The sequence below is a fragment of the Notechis scutatus genome, chromosome 3, assembly GCF_049901735.1.
Source record: "Notechis scutatus isolate UNSWTSFEM ecotype Mainland chromosome 3, rNotScu1.2, whole genome shotgun sequence".
NCBI lineage: Eukaryota > Metazoa > Chordata > Lepidosauria > Squamata > Elapidae > Notechis > Notechis scutatus.
Genome location: NC_142011.1, coordinates 31,283,358 through 31,302,890, shown reverse-complemented (window position 1 = coordinate 31,302,890; position 19,533 = coordinate 31,283,358). Strand labels below are relative to the sequence as shown.

Here is a 19,533-nt window from a genome sequence, read left to right as displayed (position 1 = left end):
GCTGTGTTTTTCAAAATTCTGTGACTTGGTCTTAGACCATAAATAAATGAATAAATTATAAAATAAGTTACTAGGGTCTGTTTTAAGAAAGTTGAGGAATTTAATTCAGACTCAGAGGTCTGACTAAAATATATGTAGTAACTAGCTCAATGTTTTCTAATGAGATATCTTTATAGGAAAATTGATTCTAATAGATGCTCTCTCAAAGTAGAAGGATATGCATAGTTCAATTTCAGAAAGCAATCTACAACACACTTCAACAGATGTTTTCCTATACAATTGCTAGTATTATTGGTCATAGTTAATGCACAAGATTTCACAAGTCATTAATGTTTTGAGCAAAAATAGAACCAAACATACTCAAACAGCATTTTCCCGCCTGGCATGAAATTATCTGGTAGAGAGAACAGGTCAGGCCTTCAAAGGTTGTTTAAGGAAAACAAATTGAGGAGATTTATAGATTAAATTGACTCACTTCCTGTTGAAACACAAAACCATTACACACACCACCAGCAGCATCAAAGAAAGATAGATTAAAACTAATCTGGATTTAATGTATCCAAACATAAGAATGAAGAACTAACAATACAAACTTAGCAAAAGCACATTATAACTCTAATGCAAAAAAGAAAGGACTGGAAATGGATAATCCAGTCTATGCCAATTTTTCAGATTCAACCAACTTAGGTTCAAAATTTGGTTTCAAAAACAAATAGAATCTTCTCTTTTAACATGGGACTCGATGATGGCTGATTAGACAGGTAACATCAGCACACTGACTTCAAGCTATCAAAGCATTTGCAGAAAGGAATAAGATCTCATTAGAACCAGAATCAAATCAAGAGACTCAGAACTTAGAATCCAGCCATCTGCACCTTCACATTTCATTTTTATTCAGTTGTATTTCTTAGAGAAAGTGATAAATTGAAATACAAAATGATTTATTAGATTATAGTTAAAATACAATAAGTTACTGTTTCTGGTAGTTCTTAATAAACTTTTGCTGATAAAGATTGAATAATGAGTTTTTATAATTTGACTATTGATAAGGGATGAGATACAGGAAGTAGATATTTCTTTTTTTAAAAAAATGAAGTTGTTTATATTTGTCAGGAGGAAAGAGAAATCTTTTAGCTCTGCATTTCTCTTTATAGTTTTCTTGGCATTAGCTTTTAAATTTTGTATTTGTAAATTCAAAGAGGATTACTGACAGCAAGAGAAAGGAAGAGGTCCTAGTTGAGTTAGGAAATTGACAGGAAGAATATAGTATATTCCCGAAGACTTCCCACCCCAAGTCTATGACAATTTGCCATTGCCATCTCGCCACAGGACAACTCACCATGGCCAGCTCACTGCAGGAAAATTTGCTGCAGGGCAAGAAATACACTAATATAAAAAGAAATGGTGGAATATAATTATTAAAGAATGGGTGTAAAAAGAAGGACAAAATGAAATGTGAATGACAAAAACTAAAATATTTTTAAATTTTATTTTAAATAATTAAATTGAATTGTTAAATTGTCCAGTGAGTTGTCCCATAGTGAGTTGGCCATGGTGAGTTGGCGAATTAGCTGTGGAGAATTGGCCACGGCAAGATGGCCGTGAGTTGGCTGTGGCGAGTTGTCCCATTCTGTCCCATCGAACCCCAGATTCCTGTGAAATTTTTATTGTTTGTTTTCTGGTAAACAATTCCTGGTTTGAGCTTATGAGAGTGAATGGGTGTTTCCATGAGAAAGTCAAACCTCTATAGGCTGGTATGGATTAGTGCCTTTTAGCAAGTTTTTGCAGTTCTACTAAGTCTTTGTGGACCTAAATACAGCTCATCTGTGCAAGTCCTCAAATTCCCATACACGCTTTTGTTCAAATGGTCGACAACCAGTCTATCTTGACAGTTTTATTTCTGCTGTGTCACCAATCTCACTGAGCTTCTATTTTTTCATCTCTAGGTCCCTGAACACCTCAAATTTATATTTAATGAATTATGTTTTTCTTAGGCACAAAATATTAAAGATTTCTCAAAACAAGGAGATTTTATCTACAAGAATAGCAGAGTTAAAAATAAAAAATAAAAATTGCTCCACCTAAGGCTCTATAGCAAAAAAAATTGCCATATATTAGGATTTCTCTGTATTGAGTTGGTGTCCTAATTTCTCATAAAGAGCTTGTCCTACCAGTTATCTATTAAGAAACTAACAGAAAGAAAACTGCACTAAAACTGGCAGGGCAAATTATTGCATATGAACAAGGAGCAAACTCCACACTTGCTTGCACTGACAACATTAGTTAGTAGTAATGAAACATCTGCAAGCAAAAAAACCAAGCACAGAGAACACTAATACTCCATAATTCACTATTTCATCTGTCCTTGAAGACCTAATCTTTCTTTTCTGTTTTCCTTGGCTCTGCATCTCTTGATTTTTTTCCCCTTTAAGTGAAATTAAGACTACATAATCAGAACTTTTCTACTGATCAAAACAAGGCACTATAACTAAAAGCAAGTTTTACAGCTGCTTTCTTTAATGAATCAAGCAGCCAAAGTAACCAAACAACTATACAAGATCACAGGCATACTTAACCAATAATGATAACAATGACTCAGTACACTATAGATAACCTCTTATTTAAAAAATCCCCATTTTGATGATCTTATTTATCCAAAAGTAAAATTAAAATACAATATGGTAAATACAGTAAATAAAGCTAAGCATGAAGTGACATCGCTGTATAGAGTCTACCGGATCATTTCTGCAGGTGGCAACAAATGATGTAAGGACAGACACTGAGTAATGAATCACATCTAGATATTATGAGCCAAGAAAGAAGGATATAATAGCAGCTACTTGGTTTGTTAAATCACTCCTCTTAGAAATGAATCCACATTCTAGGCAAACATTGTTCTCTAATGATCAGATTCAAGGCTACACTTTAACCTGAGTTTTAGCTGGATAATTGGTTAAAAGAAGGGGTGGGATTCAAATTTTTAAACAACCAGTTCTGTGGGTGTGGCTTAGTTGGTGGGTTTGACTTGGTGGTCATGTGACTGGGTGGGTGTGGCCAACTCAACATCACTCACATCGAGGGGTGCTTCTCCTCACCTGGCCTCTCGTGACCGTGGGAATGCTGCAACGGTCATAAATGTGAAAAACGTTCATAAGTCACTTTTTTCAGTGCTATTGTAACTTTGAATGGTCACTAAATGAACTGTTGTAAGTCAAGGATTACCTGTACAAAAATACAAAAAGCTTCTTTGCTTGCAAAAAGCTGCCCTAAATACCAATCATTAGATTAAAAAGACCTGCAAGCCGGAGTTACAAATCAGGCAGAGTGCCAGAGCACCTTGAGGAATTAAAATAGTTAAAATGCAATAATAACTATCAACAGCCAACTCTTGCTCATAAAGTGAAACCCTTTAGCAGAGAGGTCATTTAAGCTCTCCAGAAAGAGCACACCCAGGAGAAGCAATCCTTAGATCCATTTGCACCACTTAAAGACACCAACTGGTCTCATTCACCTCACAAGATATCCTCAGGAAATCATCCAGAATGTCAGCTGGTGCTCCATTCAAAATCCAAGAAAGAAACACTTAGACTCCAATAATTAGAGAAAATATATCTTTTATTGGAAATCAAGTGGCAGCATCAAAGGAATTCTGAATCTGAGGAATTGAGCGCGAAAATCACATATACAAAGTGATGGCAACATTCCCACCCACAATAGTTCAAACTGTCCATCCAATTAAAGTTGTATGTAATGTCATGTGGGCATCTTCAGGTGGTGATGCAGGCATCTTTCCGTTGACCTTGGCTATTTTGATAAAGAGGTGCGCTTGCGCATAGCACAGGAAAGAAGCATAAACAAGAAACTTCCCCCCCCAAACTTATACAGTAATTTTAAAAACCTCCAGATCACTTCTCACAATTATTTCACCCCTCCTCCTCCCCCTCCCCCCCCCTCCGTTACTTATGACAGCCAAAAGATGCAAAGGAAAGAAATCTTGAAGGCTGACACAGATTTAAGGAAAGGTCACATGCCCCCCAGAAAGGCAGTAAAAAAAATCAGTGCCAAGCTTGCATCCTGCCTCTTGGAAGTACACCCCAAAGGACAGTGCCAGATACCACTAAAGCAGTGAAGGAAGACCCCACCCTCCCCAGATAGAAAAAGAAACCATGAGGCAGGAAAAAATTCAAACACAATAGAAATAATTAAATCACAACAGTAGCTGTTGCTTGTTAAACCAATTACCAGAACAAATAGACACAGGAACTAGCCAGATTTCTCAATCCAGTTTATTTTCAGGAACAGAGATTAACCTTTTTCCTTCCAAACAAAGCTGAATAGGGAAAATTATCCCATCAATAGACATAGGATTAAACATAACCAAGGGCAGAATTAAACTTCACAAAAACCAGTTTTAGACCAAAACTCAGAAAGGGTATGTAAACCTCCATTTGAATGTCAATCTTTCTAGCTAGCCAAGAAGCCTTGCCGAATGCCACTCATCTTGGTTCCTTGTCATTAAAAGCTTCTTTCTGGCACCTCTGCTTCATTATTCAATTATTTCTTCAAAGTGCTAACTCCAACAGGGGAGTATTTCCTCCCAACAGCAGTGTAAAAAGTTTAAAACAACCCTTCCCCTTTAAGAAACTCAAGCTGTCAGGTTTCCAAGTGAAATGGCTACACATATGTCAATTTCATGTTCCACACAAGCAAAGTATCAGCAAAGGAGAAAAAAAAAACTCCAGAGAAGCTCCGGAAACAGGAAGTCCAGTCCTGCCAAGAATGTAATAAGGGTTAATGGAGAGGCAATTTCTATAAGCAACAACAATGTTTCCTTCCTGCTTTCCTTACAGGATTGGGCCAGTAAAATGAAAAAAAACAAAAGGACATTTTTTTCTAACAACCGGTTCTCTGAACTGCTTAGAATGTTAACAACCGGTTCTAGCGAATAGGTGCGAACTGGTAGAATCCCACCCCTGGTTAAAAGCTTGCAAGTCTACTTAAACTACAGTACAGACTCCCACTTACATGCTAGTTATTCAAACCATATTCTTAAAATTCTTTAACTGTTGTTAGTCTCCCAGAGCCAGTACAATGAGATCAGCTGCCATATGAATGGAATGAAATGACAAAATACAGCTAACAGTAGAAATCGACAGCTACAGAAAATAGTAATAATGTCCAATTTTTTCCAACTTAAGGTACACACTGTATACGTTTTGAGAAGTGGGAACCAATTTCTAATGCAAAAAGATATATTCATAATATTTTTGCTGGATCTAACAAAAGCCTGTATTATTTTAACTATTTCTAAAACACAAGTTGATACAATTTTATTACTTGATCTCTAAGGATGGTTTAAAATTTAGTTGGGTGTCAACTATACACACCATAAAACAAAGTACATGGAATGAGGTTAGCAGCAGGCTTTCTTAAGTGGTAACTACCATGTTTTGGAACATAATGTATATCCTAGGACATAGTTTTGATTTCAACCTTCCTTGCATTTTGCAAAGCTTTCAACACCACAATGTTCAAGCATGCCTCTGAATTGGAATGACTGTAAGTGACCATTTTTAAATTAATGTACCGTTATAAGTATACCATGTTATTTACATTCAGATTTTATATAGGTGTAAACAATCCAATTGCGCTGGGTTCCAAATACAGTTAAATAAATACATGCATAAATGCTTTGTGTCATGACTTTAGCAAAGGCAATAAATGCCCATGCAACCAGCAGACAAAGTGCAGGTGTGATGAAGGCAGAGGTGCTGGGCAGGAGAACACACACGTTGGAAAAAAGTTTGATCAAAATGCAGCGAGAAGGGAGAAACAATGGGAGGCACAACGAAAGTTGGAACAGAGCAACTAAGCAGAGCATTTGAAGCAAGGCTTGTGAAGACATCAGGAAGCTTGTCAGGACAGATGGTAGCAGACAGGTATGGGGAGATAACAGAAAGGGGGATTGGGGAGCGGGGATGGGGGAAGAGTATGTGTGTGCATGGCAGCTTACTAGAGGCTGAAGAGAAGATGTAATCCGAGTTGAACAGTCCATAATCAGAAACTCACAATGTCTTGAAAAGGAGAGAGGGAGATGAGCCAAGACTTGGTCAGGAACGTGCTAAGATCGAAAATGTAGCAGGAGTCAACAGCAAGAATACACAAAGCCTGATATCCAAGTTGCTTCCAGCAACAGAAGGCAATCCTTGCCTAGTTTAAACTCTCTCCTTTGCAAGAGTAGGAAAAAGTCCTTTCCTTGCTCAGCTGTTGCCAATAATGAGGCACCCGTCTTGCTTGTAAAGTTAGCGTCTTACTACTTGCTCACCAGGCGCTTTTCTTTGATGAGGTGCAGGATTTTCAGGCTGAAGGGGTTTGCTCATGTTGGCTAACTAAGGATTAGTCCCAGATGAGGAGGGACCTAAGAGGGTGTCAGCATTTGATGCAGTGGCTGTTGAATTAGTGGAAGCAGTGCCCAGTGGGACCTGTCTGCCTGTGTCTTGGAGCCTTACTCTGGGGCCATGACAAAATGAGACTTAACATACTTAAACGTGCAATGGGTACCAGTGCCCTCTGGTCCGCATTTATGTTTATTTTCCCTTTCCCATTGTTTTCATTTCATTTAATTACTTTTATAAGTATTTATTGGAATTTTCAAGAAGAAATTAATATAACACAAATTCAAATAAGGTCTAAAAGAATATTGAAAAACACATAATAAAGATAATAATAAAATTAAGTAATGAAATAGAAGCAGATAGCCCCCCCCCCCCAAAAAAAAAAATCTACTGATTTCGGTCTCCACTGAGCAAAGTTTAAACATAACATAGTCATTGAATAATGAGTAAAATGGGGAAAAATCAGGGCTTTTGTTCCATTTGTCTCAAACAATAAGTTACTTAATGTTATAGAGACTCTTGAATATTGTTTATATCAATCCAGATATATCTTTGGACCACTTCTAAAAGGCCTGCCCCTTCCACAAACATGATACAACCATAAAGAATTAAGATCCATTCTGAAATTTATATTAATCAGCTGACATGATAGCATACTCAAAATTCATAGTTACTATGGTTCTTTGTTTTTTTGAATTCTACGAGTTTCTGAAATTGATCATTAGCCTTTTATTAAATGTACTGTATATAATTCATTACTAGTCTATATCAGTCATTTATTAACAATAAAGGCTGAATAATTTGTAATTATTTGCAATAGAAACTTTAATCTTGGTAAAATATTTTTATCAATGTAATTATTCATAGCCAAGACAGAATTAATTTCTTCATTCTAAAAATATATGTATTTACAGATTAGTGAGTAATAATTGAATAAATCTTTGATTTTTGTAAGAGCAAAGTCTAAATATTTTATTTTGCATCAATAAAACACTTGCTTTTCAGCATCCTCTGTCAAGTTTCGTAACATCATCTGAGGGTGGGTTTTTTTTTTGTTTTGTTTTTTTGTGATTCAGTAGTTTGACAATAAACTAGATTGGTCCTGCATTTCTTGCATGTGTCTTTCAGGTATCTGAATGTTCTTTCTATGAATATACTGGAAATTCATTATTAATAAGAAAAAAGTTCCTCTGTCTTCATATCTTCTATTCCCACCTGGAAGTGGTGTGAAGATATCAGAATTATTATTCTGGGCATTTATTAATCAAAAACATCTGTTAACTCTCCAAAAAGATTTTTTTTAATTGACACAGCACTGAGTTGCCTTTGTATATGAAATTTTTAAGTTCTTTCTTTTGAGTTTTCAACCAATTTAAATACTAAAATGCGTATCTTATTTTTTCTGATGAATCTTGTTTGTCATTCTGTCAAACAATCATCCCAACAAGGAAAACATGTTAAAATCTCCAGTAAAGCCTCAACCTTCAAAATATTGCACATTCTCTGTATGTGTCCAATTCTTTACAATTTACTTTTTTGCTACACTGGTTGAGTATACTCAGTGTCAATCAGTATTTCAGTGATTTACCAACCAATAACTCTAAAATCATAATTGCAAATAAAGCCCTTTAATATTTTACATTGCAATAAAGCTTGTTTCAGTTCAAAGGGCAGATATTGTGGAGCGATATTATTCCATTCATGACTGCAAAATGTGTCTTTATTCAAGAATGGTGAAAGCAGGTGAAGTCTAGAAATGCAAACATGTTCATTAGGCTAAGTAAGGATGAAATATTCTGGAACAGGAGATACTGGCTAGACAAGTATGGACAGGTGGTTTCCTGGAAAAAGCAGCAGTGGCTCAATCAAAAAAGAAACATCCAAAAATAATTAGGAGACAGAACAGCACAACCATCAGAGAGTATTGTCCTTTCTTTCTCTCAAGGGCTTTCCTACTTCAACATTTGTAAAAAGGATTCATAGTCTGTGTATTACAAAGGGGGTGGGGAGTCACGATATGTCATATGATGACGTTATGCTATGAGTTTGACACCCCTGGACTAGATTCAGCCACTTTCATCTCTCAGTAAAATATCTGAATCATCTGGAAAGATGACACCATACAGGTGTCAAACTCATCATCATGGCAGCGTCACGTGACCTATCATGATTTTTTTTTCCCATTCGCTAAACTGTGCATCGGTGTGGCCAGCACATGATCAAATAGAGATCTGGAGCTCTACGAAACAGGTTCACAGACTTCATGTGATTCTGGGTTTTAAGCTGCTCACTCTTGCAGTGAAGGATTACAAACAGTATAGCTGCAAAATAGACTTATCTATCTACACAGCTAATCAGACTTCTTCACAACTGCATGTAAGACTATAAGGAGTAAGTGTATTGTTTCTGGGTTGAGCCCTCCTCGCTGATGAACCATAGACCACGATCGTCCGCGGCTATGGCCCGTGCTCTTTCATCAGAGAGCCACAATCCTTGTGATTAGGGGCTGGAGCTGCCTCAGAGGGGCGGTGGAGAAAGGGGAAGCCACCAGCCAGGTCGAGGGGAGCCGCATCTCCCCTCTGGGCTTGGCAATTTTACCCCCAAAGACTGAAGCGGTGGTCTAAAATGGCCACCCTGAAGAGGAGGACTCAGATGAACTAAGTTTGTGTAGGAGTGAAGAAAGAGGTGGATAGCATGAGAGCCAGGACAATTGAGCGCAACAACTAAATAAAACTTACCCCAGGTTAACGAAATAAGAATTTATAAGAAAGAAAAGAAAGTGGTGGAAAAACAAAGGGAAAAAAAGGAAAAATAAAAATAACTTTGACAGCTGAATGTGGCTTCGAGCCGGGAAAGGAAGAAGCCGGAACAAGATACTTAACTAAATTGGATTAAAATATTTTGGCAATAAACAGGCATAAATTAAAGCTGGACTTAAGAGTGTTTGGGGGGGGGGATATACAAATTGGAGATTTGATTGTATTGGAATATTGAGGCTCCAAAAGCCCTGAATAATAAAACAGGGGGAAAAGGTGAAGACTTTGCATAACGGAGAGTGCCATCTAGTGGACAAAAATTTAAATTTAAAAAGAAAAAGATCTTGTTTCTCTATGAACTTGATTTGATACAATGTAAACGAAATTTTGAAACAACAAAACAAGTACCCTAGAAAGTGAAAGCTGAACTAGAATAAAAGAAAAAGTAAGAAAAGACTGACTGTGGGACTAATTGGTGATTTTGGTATAGAACCAGTGTTGGAATAATTGTGAATCTAGAAAGCCTGAAGAAGAAAGAAGAAAAATAAAAGCTTTTGTGGATTTTAATGATTATAAGATATAAGAGTGTGCAATGATGATATCTCTTCGAGAACTAAAAATGGAACTTAAAAATATGAAAGAATCACTACTGGAAAGAGGTGAATTGCTCGGCTCTATTTTAAAAGCTATGGAAATGGCGATTGAAGAACATGAAGAAAGAACTTCAGAGAAGGAGGAGTTAGTTCAGGGAGAAGCCATCTTAAATAGACAATTAACACAAAGAACACCACAAAGAAGAGGGAAAAGGGGGGGTTTAAAAATTTGAGATTCAAGAAGGTAACTAAAAAGGGGAATACCTGTGAAATTAGGAAAGGTAGAAAGAAACAGAAGAAAAGGGGAGAGGAAGATAGAAAGAGGGAGAGGGATACAAACTGGAGGGAGAAAAGATATGGGGAAATAAAGGGGAAGAGAGGAATGAGAAACAGGAGCAGGAAATAAAGAAATATGGGAATTGTAAAATAATGAAAAGAGACTATCTATTTAGAAGACATAGAGATAATGGTTAATGAATTAAAAAGGGGGATTCCACATGGAGATGAGGGGTAATAAGAATGTATTTGCAATTACAAAATATTTAGAAAATAGGGAAATATAGACCAGTAAGAGGAGGGATGGACACTGATATTCTTTAGTAGGTGAAGGCATATTTTTATTCTTATCTTTAAAAGAAATGTTAATGTGTATTAAATAAATTGAAATAATTGAAATGAACTGTGAGGATGTTTAAAAGTGAGATTAATACCAGTGACCAGGATTAGTTAAATGGATTATTTGTTTTTTTCTTCTTCTTTTTATCTTTGTTTTGAAACTATAAATAAATTCTATGAAATTAAAGGGGGAAAATATATTGCGGAATCTGACAGAAAATATATATAATGTTATGTAGTTTTTTAGGGAATGACCATTATTATAACTAGTGAAAAACAAATGTTTATTGGGAATTAAGGTGAGGGAATTAAGGTATATTTAAACCACTGAGCTGACACACTCAAATTAGTAAAAAGCGGGGGGGGGGCTTATGTTTTTTCTCTTGTGTAAAAGCTTGTATTAATTTAGAATCTATGGAAAGAATATGTGATGAAACTGCAAATCTGACAGATAAAAGAATTAAAAGGTAATAAGTATGAAGATATGGGAATAGGGTAATATAGATTATTAAGAGGAAGGAGGGACATTGATAATTTTTATTAGGTGAATGCATACTGTTATTTTTATCTTTAAAAGAAATATTAATGTTTAAAAATATATTTGAAATAATTGAAATGAACTGAGAGGATGTTTAGATTGAGACTAATATCAGAGACCAGGAATAATTTGTTTGTTCTTTTCTTCTGTAAAAGTTGGAATGGAAAAGGTAATAATAGAATTAAGTTAAAATTGGATAAGATAGGAAGTTGAATGTAAAAATGAATATATAACCATGTCATATTTGCATGTAAAAGTGGTAACTCGGAATTATGTTGTCCACTGAAAAGAGCTTTTTAATTCATGTGAAAAACTGAATAAAACTTGTTTTTTTTTTTAAAGGAGTACATTTATTATTACTTTTTGGTTTATTAGATATAAATGTCAAGAACCTTCTGTCCCACTGCAAAACTCTATAATTAAAATAACACTGCACTTTATAAAACTTTATTAATTCCATACTAAAACTCAAAGGAACAGTGCTAGAACTGAGTATCTAGCACAATCATTAACATGCGGAGTAGAATTAAACACTCTCTTAAAAAGTCAAGAATAATGAAGCCAGTAACTTAAACTACTATATAAAAAGCTTATAGGGCTTTTGTTGTTTGTCAGTCTAGGCACCTCATAGACAGATATCAAAGACAAGACAAATTGATCCACTATAGCCATATATACCAAGTAACATATACTATGTATGTAGACATGTACATGTAGTCTATAAAATAAACTTTGAGAGGCATCAAAGTGTAGGTACAAAAGGATTATGAGTATCCAAAAAAATATAAAGAAGCCTGAAATGGCATAAATAGCTTTCCACTGATACCTCAAAATAGCAGGTTGGCTGAGAGAACCAGTGAGATTTGCCTAATAATATGTCCTTCCAAATTTTTATTCTCCTTTGTCTCTGTACCATAAATATCTCTGAAGTCCATTAGCTAATCTGGTACTTTCCCATACTGACATTCTACTATTCAGGATTGTTGTCCATTCCATTATCCATGGCAAGCAATTTGCTTTATGATACAGTTTAATATTTGGAAGGGCAAGACCACCTCTGTCTTTTGAATTTTGCAAAAAATTTTAACTTCTGGTCTTTTCTCACTCCATATGTATGTATTGACAATTGTTTGCCATTCCTGCAAAGTTCTGAAATTGTAATTTATACCATTTGGAACAAATAATTTATCATGAACAATATTTTCATTTTAATACTTGCATTGATCCTAACCAAGATGGCTTTAAATTCCTCCACTTTTCAAGATCTCTTGCCATAATTTGACATTGTTATTTTTATATATTTCATTGATTGTTACATGTCAAAGGCAGACCAAGATATTTCACTAAGTGGGTACACAGTCAGATTCTTCCTGCAAAAAAAATAGCTTCTCATTAGATTGCATTTCCTGTAATTATTTTTGGTTTCTGGACATTGATTTCATATCCAGAAAAGTCTCCAAAACTATTAACTTTGAGCAACTGTCTTCCGTCTTATTGTGGTTCTGTGATGATTAATATCATAGTACATCATTGCATAACATCTGAATTTATATCCCTCTCCATGGATTTGGAGACCTGAATTTGTTTATCACTCCAATCTTTCCTGTCCATATTTCTAGATCAATGATGAATAAATAAAGGAGAGAGTGAACAATCTTGCCTTTTACTGATTTAAAAATCTGCAGAGTGAGCTCCATTTGCTTTCTTACCATTGATATATGTTTTTGACCTAACTTTTCTTGGAATTCTTCTTTGGGATTTATTTTATTCAGTATGGTCAGCAAGAACTGACACTGCAAACTTTGGAAGTTATTTTATGGTCAGAAAGATTAGTGCAGCTTTCTTTCCTTTTTTGTTTATATGTTCTATCATATTGATTATGAACTTAACTGTTGTTCTTGATATTTCTCTTTCTAGCCTGTTTGATCAATATATATTATATCTGAAACACATTTTTGAATCAATCAGCTAGCATTGTTGTAAACATTTTGCAACGTACATTCAGCAGGGAAATTTATCTATATGATTAACCAAACAGAGTTATGTATGTGTCCTCCCATGCTGCCATTGTTTTCTTTAGTTTCATTCATCATATTCATCAATGGTTCCAGTAGTTCCTCTTTAAGTTCTTTGCAATATGTAATTGTCTAAGAAACGAATAAAAGCATTAAAAATAATCAAATTAGGAAAAGCTTGAGATCCAGATAGATCATGTTTTTCCTAATTTGGTTTCTTTTAATGCTTTTATTTGTTGCTTAGACAATTATTAATGTATTTAATATTTGCCTCACTGTATTTCATACCAAATTTCAATATATTAATTCATAGCACCTTCAATATTAATCTTAGAACATAATCCTTTAAAAAAAACTGTCAGGTCATCTATTGTTTCAGTTGCTTCTGGAATGTAACTATTTGGATCATTGCTGATATTGCCTGTTTGTTTTTTTAAGATGATGAGCAACCCATTTCTTTTTTAAACAGTGGAGTAATTTACACAAAATAGGAAGCCATAATGTGTCGATTATAAACCACAATATATTACGTTGGCCGAAAATCAAACAAGCGCCAAGTTAGGATTCAGATATCTGTGAGAATCTAACTTTCAGAATACATTTACAAATCATCTGCCAATAAAAACTAAGGTGCATTGCAGTAGGCAATGACTTTTATGCAAAACATGTACGTAAATGCTTGTAATGATTCTGTGGGCATATACTGTACAATCAAATTTTGCTATGTTAAATTTAGACATTTTAAAAATACTTTCAAAATGGGACAATTAAAATAAATAAGCAGGAATACATTTTCTTAATATTTTATGTTCACAAGATTTCTTGCTTTATGTCTGGAAAAAAGAGATATATAGCATTTAGCTGATTTTGAGAACAAGGAATGTTGTAAAAATGCTTAATGGATACAATACAGAGCCTTGCCTCCAAGAGTTAAAATAACTCCATATCATCTTTGAAACGATGACTCTGCAATCAACTCTCTTCATACTGTATTGTATTACATTCTTGACTTTATTTACCTTGACATTTCATACTAAAACCATATGATACTTATTCCTTAAGGGTACTGATGTTAGTCTTTGCAATAAAAAACAATTCAATATAGAGAAAGCAAGCGGTGGCTTTGTAAACATTATGGGTGCTACTTCATATGAAACATGACTCTGATCTGAGGTTGAAAACAGAATTGTTGTAACAGGTATTTTTTCTTTGTCAACCTGCAGTGAGATAGATACAGGATCACTTGTCCCATATTGTGATCTCCTCAGGTTGCACTCAACACCAATGAAGAGATAGAACAAGAAGAGGAAAATCTGAATAATGACATCTTATAGAGGCAAAGTCCCACCCCACTGTCTATAACAGGCAAAGTTGTAACACCCAAACTCCCATCAAGAGAAATATCAAAACTAGTTTGCCAAGATCAAGGGAAGGGTCATTGGGGAAAGGCAATAGCCTTCTGCTAATTTTTTGCAACTGCATCTATAAAATATGCCAAGTCATTAAAATTTGTATGAAAGGATGAATATGGAGTCCGTCCACCACTGGAAGGGAAGTAGAATTTCTGGAGTAATGGAAAAAAAAAACCCAGAAGAATGTAAATTTTCTACAACCTCCCTTGCCCGCAAAAAAAAAACAAAAAAACAAACAAACAAAAACAAGTGCATGCAGAATTTAAGTTAATTTTATTCTCATTTTTTTAAACTGCTTTTACTACCAACCAATCATACCTATTGAATTTATTAGGCAATTCTATGCATACTTGTGAAAACGTAAGAGTCTTAGAGAAGCTTATTCCTCAAATCACAGAAGACAAATAATTTCAGTGCAATTGTATACATGCTTATTCAGAAGGAAATCCTATTGAGCTAAAAGAGAACTAAACCCCAAGAAAGTATATATACAATTGCAGCCCTAGTTCCCTTAGTTCCCAAGCAATTGGAAAGAAATAGAACAAAATTTTCATGCCATGCTAATATCAGTACATGTATCATAATTTTTGCCAGGAAAAAAAATCAAATTTTCAAATATTGAAAATCAAAAATTGTAAATATTTGTGACAAGCAAATTGAATTGTATAAATTGCAGGAAAAATAATCTCATACAGTCACCATATTAAGACATTAGCTACATCTCTGCATCTTTACTTAAAAATTAAGTAAAACTTTCCTTATTAAGCACATGATCACTCCCAAAAGTTTAATTTTTTTAATTGGTAACCTAAACTTCCCAATCTATTTGTTTTCCCAGTCCACCATATATCTTAGTTCAATTGATGGACTTTACAATTTTATAGAACCACCTTGCTTTTTCTTTGCTGGTCCTTCAAATTTGCAGATAAAACCATTTTATTACATAAATATTTTTTTATTGTATTTACATGGCTTTAGGCAGGGGTAGGCTGCTGATGTGGGTTCCTCCGGGTTCAGGCAGACCCATTGCTAACGTTATGGCTGGTTCGGTGAACCGCCAAAACCCACCCCTCGCTGGCCCCTCCCACACTGCACCTCCCAGGAGTCTCCATGTGGCCCGTTTTGGATGGAACCCGCACGGAGTCTCAGGGAGAGGGAAAAACAGGCCTCCTGGAGCTCTGGAAGTCTGGAAATGGGCTCATTTCCGGCCTCCGAAGGGCCTCTAGTTTTCGCTAAGCAATTTCTGAATCGACACCAATAGTCCCTCCCAAGGGGAAAAAAAAGTATGAAATTGTGAGCAATCAAAGCCAGAATTAGGAAAACTTCCTAATACACTTCAATAGTTGACTGTTCAGAAGAATGATAGAAAGTGTATCCATTCAGCAGTAAAGGGCTAAAAAGCACTCTTGTCTCTTTTTCAATAAATTATTTTGTGGAGAGTGATAATCTCTTTCCAAATTTAAACTAGCCTACTCACTGTTTACATTGCAAAATTCTAGTTCAGATGGAGAGTAAGAGTTTTTGTTATGATTAGCAAGTAGAGAATTAAGTATCACTCTATTTCACATATATACACTCTCTGCCCAACATCTTTTGATTTAGAGGACTCGGTGGGAAATCCATGCATTTTCCAACACAAATAAAAATTCATTTCTTTAGAAAAAGATCCTCCCTCAAAAGGAATGACTATGTTTTTCACACGAATAGCCTAAAATATCAGGATTATTAGTTCCAAAGGAAGAAGATATATCGGAGTACAACTGGAATTATTTCTGAGCATTAAATCCAGATAATGCTGTTCTTCCTATTCCTTTCACACATTCAGCTGCCTTCCTTCCTTCTCTCAAACTAATTGCCTTCCAGTGAAGGTGCAAAGCAAAATAGTGGAATATACTGTAGTTGTGCCGTTTCACTTAGAATTTAGCAGTCCCAAGTATAATTGCACTTTTGGATTTTTTTTCCATTTAAGAAATGTTTGTAACACATATCCTGTTAGAGAAGCAAAAGCTTCAAAAGGTCTTAAAACAAGCAGTTTCTGTAGTAAATCCCTACATTGTCAACTATCCTAATTTCACTTACCTATACACTGCTTGGAATAACAGAGATACAAGTCTATCACTATTATTGAAACCTTGGCTGTGATTACTTATTTGTCATAGCAGATGAACTTCAACATTCATCAGAAAGTTTCTACAAATAATAGGCTTGTACAAATAGAGCTATTTCTATGATTTTATTTACAATAAGGTAATATTATACAATTGGCATAGTAGTTGGGGTGGTGCCACACTATATCAAGAAACTTGATTAACAGCTGATGGTCTATAAAGAGTCTTAAAACACAGAGGTGTTAGGCATACCTATCTGCTGATTGGCTTTGCTGGCATGTTTATAACAAAGGCCGTGTGTATAGCAGTCAACAAATTCATTAAAATATTCCTTGTTATTATGGTACTAGTTCTAATCCTGTTCAGCATGTTTCCTTGCGCGAGAGATTATGACAAAATGTAGCACCCAATACTTGATGCCTAGCTATAATTAAAATCTTGGAGAAGACAGCAAAATGTGACAAAGAAAAAGAACATGGAGTGATCTAATATAGGCTCCAAGCCTTTAATCTGTGAAGCAGACTATCTTAAGGACCATTTAGAATGAGGATAAAGTTGGTGCCCTTCCCAACTCTCAGTCAATGCTTTTTCATGCTTATTTCAAGGAGCCAGGGTCAAGTAGAATGTAAAAATCAAAGGAAAGTTAATTTTCATAAGCTCAAGGCTCTGGGTGCTTCCATGCTATGGTTCCCCCTCCTATTAACTAAAAGATACCGCCAATTTCTCTCCTCCCTCGCCCCATCTGCCTGCCTTACTGTGCAGACTCCATCCTTCCCATTTTGCAAGTGCCAAGTTGGGCCTTCCTTGTTGTGGTTAGGCTGTTTCTTGCTCTCTCCAGCCATTGCCATGATCGTCTTTCATTAATAATGTGTGCCTGGTTTTTATCAACTCCCATTGCTCCAAGTTTAGCTCATAATACATTACAGTACAGAGAGTATTATCACTGGCAGCTGGCCCTGACAAGATGGGGAGTTATAAAATACTGAAAACTCTCCTCACAGCTTTCTTCTGCAAACACAGGGATCAGGCTGTGTGCTATTCCAGCTCTTTGCTTCATTATTTATATTAAAATAAAGGCACTGTTGGCCCAAATGGAGATGAAGCCTGACAGAGCTTTACAAACAGAGAAGGAACGTGGACAGAAGGAGTCTTTCTATGCATACTCATGTCTCCACAAATGTATTAACCTCTCACAAGAAATGTATTGTAGCATGGTCTGTTAAGGTGTCACAATTTCCTATTATTACTGCAATAAACTACCATGGCTACTTCTCCAGATTACTTACACACATAAAAGGGGAATGGGCAATCTATCACTTGTGATATAAATTTGTATTTACCGGTAAATATATAGGCTGTATCCCAGGGGTGGGGCTGTTTGGGGTTGGTAAGGGTTTGGGAGAGCCCCTAGCTAAGATTTTGTGCAGTTCAGAGAACCCCCAAATCCCACTCCTGGCTGGCCCCGCCCACCTCGCCTCTCTCAGGAGTCCCCACGCAGCCCAGAGGGGAGGGTGAAAAATGGGCCTCCCAGATGTTCGGGCCCATTTCCGGCCTCCAGAGGGCTGTTTTCACCCTCCAGGAGGCTCGAAGAAAGCCTCCGGAGCCCACAGGGAGGGCAAAAACACCCCCCGCCGTGGTGCAGGAGGCCGACTAGGCTATGCCCACCATGGCCACACCCACCCAGCAACTGGGAAGAGAACCCATTGCTAAAAAAATTTGAAGCCCACCTCTGCTGCATCCTGTATCTGCTTAGAAATATGCAGACATTATTACATGTGGGTTGACTACCTTGTACAGCAACCATTCACAGTTATGGAGGTAATGAAAAGAAATTTTGTGGCCAATCCACATATTTATAACCTGTGCAAGTTGTACAGCAAAGAAAGCTATAATAAGTAAGCATACTAACCATTTCATTTAGTGACTGCTTTGCTTAAGATCAAGTTGCCAGTTCCAACTATGATCACTAAGTGGGGACACCCACTATATAGACCAGGGCTGTCAAACTCATGGCCCAGATATGTCATGCACTGCACATGCCCACATCCAGTTTAGTGAAGGGGGGGGGAGTCATGATACATCACATGATGCCGCTGTGACAACACGAGCTTGACACTCCTGATATAGACTGTATTAGCCTTTAGTGAATCTAGGTGGAATCATGAAAATCTTCTAGTTTTGGTCTTGTTTGAGGGAGGCAATAGATGGTTTTTCAGAAGAAGAAAACAGGGCACCCACTTTGGTTAACATCCATGTGATCCAAGTTAACAATTATACACATACACCTATGGGTACATATGTAGTAAATATCCAGGTATACATAACCCTCTATCACTCTATTCTCTTTTGGGGTGAGCTTCATACTACATATAAATCACATTAGTTTAACTCTACAGCACTCCCCTTAAAAATTATTTCACTTTCTTAATGCGACAGTTAAGTCTGCTTAGTACTCATACTCTCATTCAAATCAGATTCACATGAGCACAATGCAGTTAATCTAAAGGGCCACTTCTTTCCAAAGTGCCTCTTTCCAGAGTGTAAGCATCTCTGCAAAGAGTTGGTTCTAGTGTAACAGGGAGGTCAAAAATTGCCCGCCTTTGTCCTACAGCATTGAGAAAACAGTTGGCATCATTAGGGACTTTTCCATCATTTCCTTTTCTACTACAGAAGTCATACCCAAACATCAAGCCCTAACATCAATTCTACACACTCTAAACCTTCTGAAAAACATTCCAAAGACCATTTTGTAAAACTTTGTCCTAAGCAAAGCATCCTTTCTCAAAGCTCTTGAGAAAGGATGCTTGACTTAGGACAAATTTTTACAAAATGGTCTTTGGAAGCAGTCATGTCCTCTGGAATGCTCAATGTGGCCATTTCAAATGCCTTCCCATATCATCTCTTTTTATGGCAATTGTCTATTCAACTAGTACACCCTTCCAGATGAGGTGTCTGCTTTAATGCTTCAAGGAAGAAGCCTGTTGCTTTGCAAAATAATTTGTTAATTGCTTTCCACAGTGCTGTGAAACATTCAGCAACATAACTATTCTCACTCTTCAACGAGAGCAAGAAAGCCTCCCTAAATTCAATCTAGATTCACT

General features: G+C 36.1%; 1 protein-coding gene across 10 annotated transcripts in view; it reads right to left on the bottom strand.

Moving 5' to 3' along the window:
- The window catches only part of EPB41L1 (erythrocyte membrane protein band 4.1 like 1), a 193,676-nt gene that overhangs the window by 75,504 nt on the left and 98,639 nt on the right, over window positions 1-19,533 (bottom strand). The window lies entirely within an intron of this gene.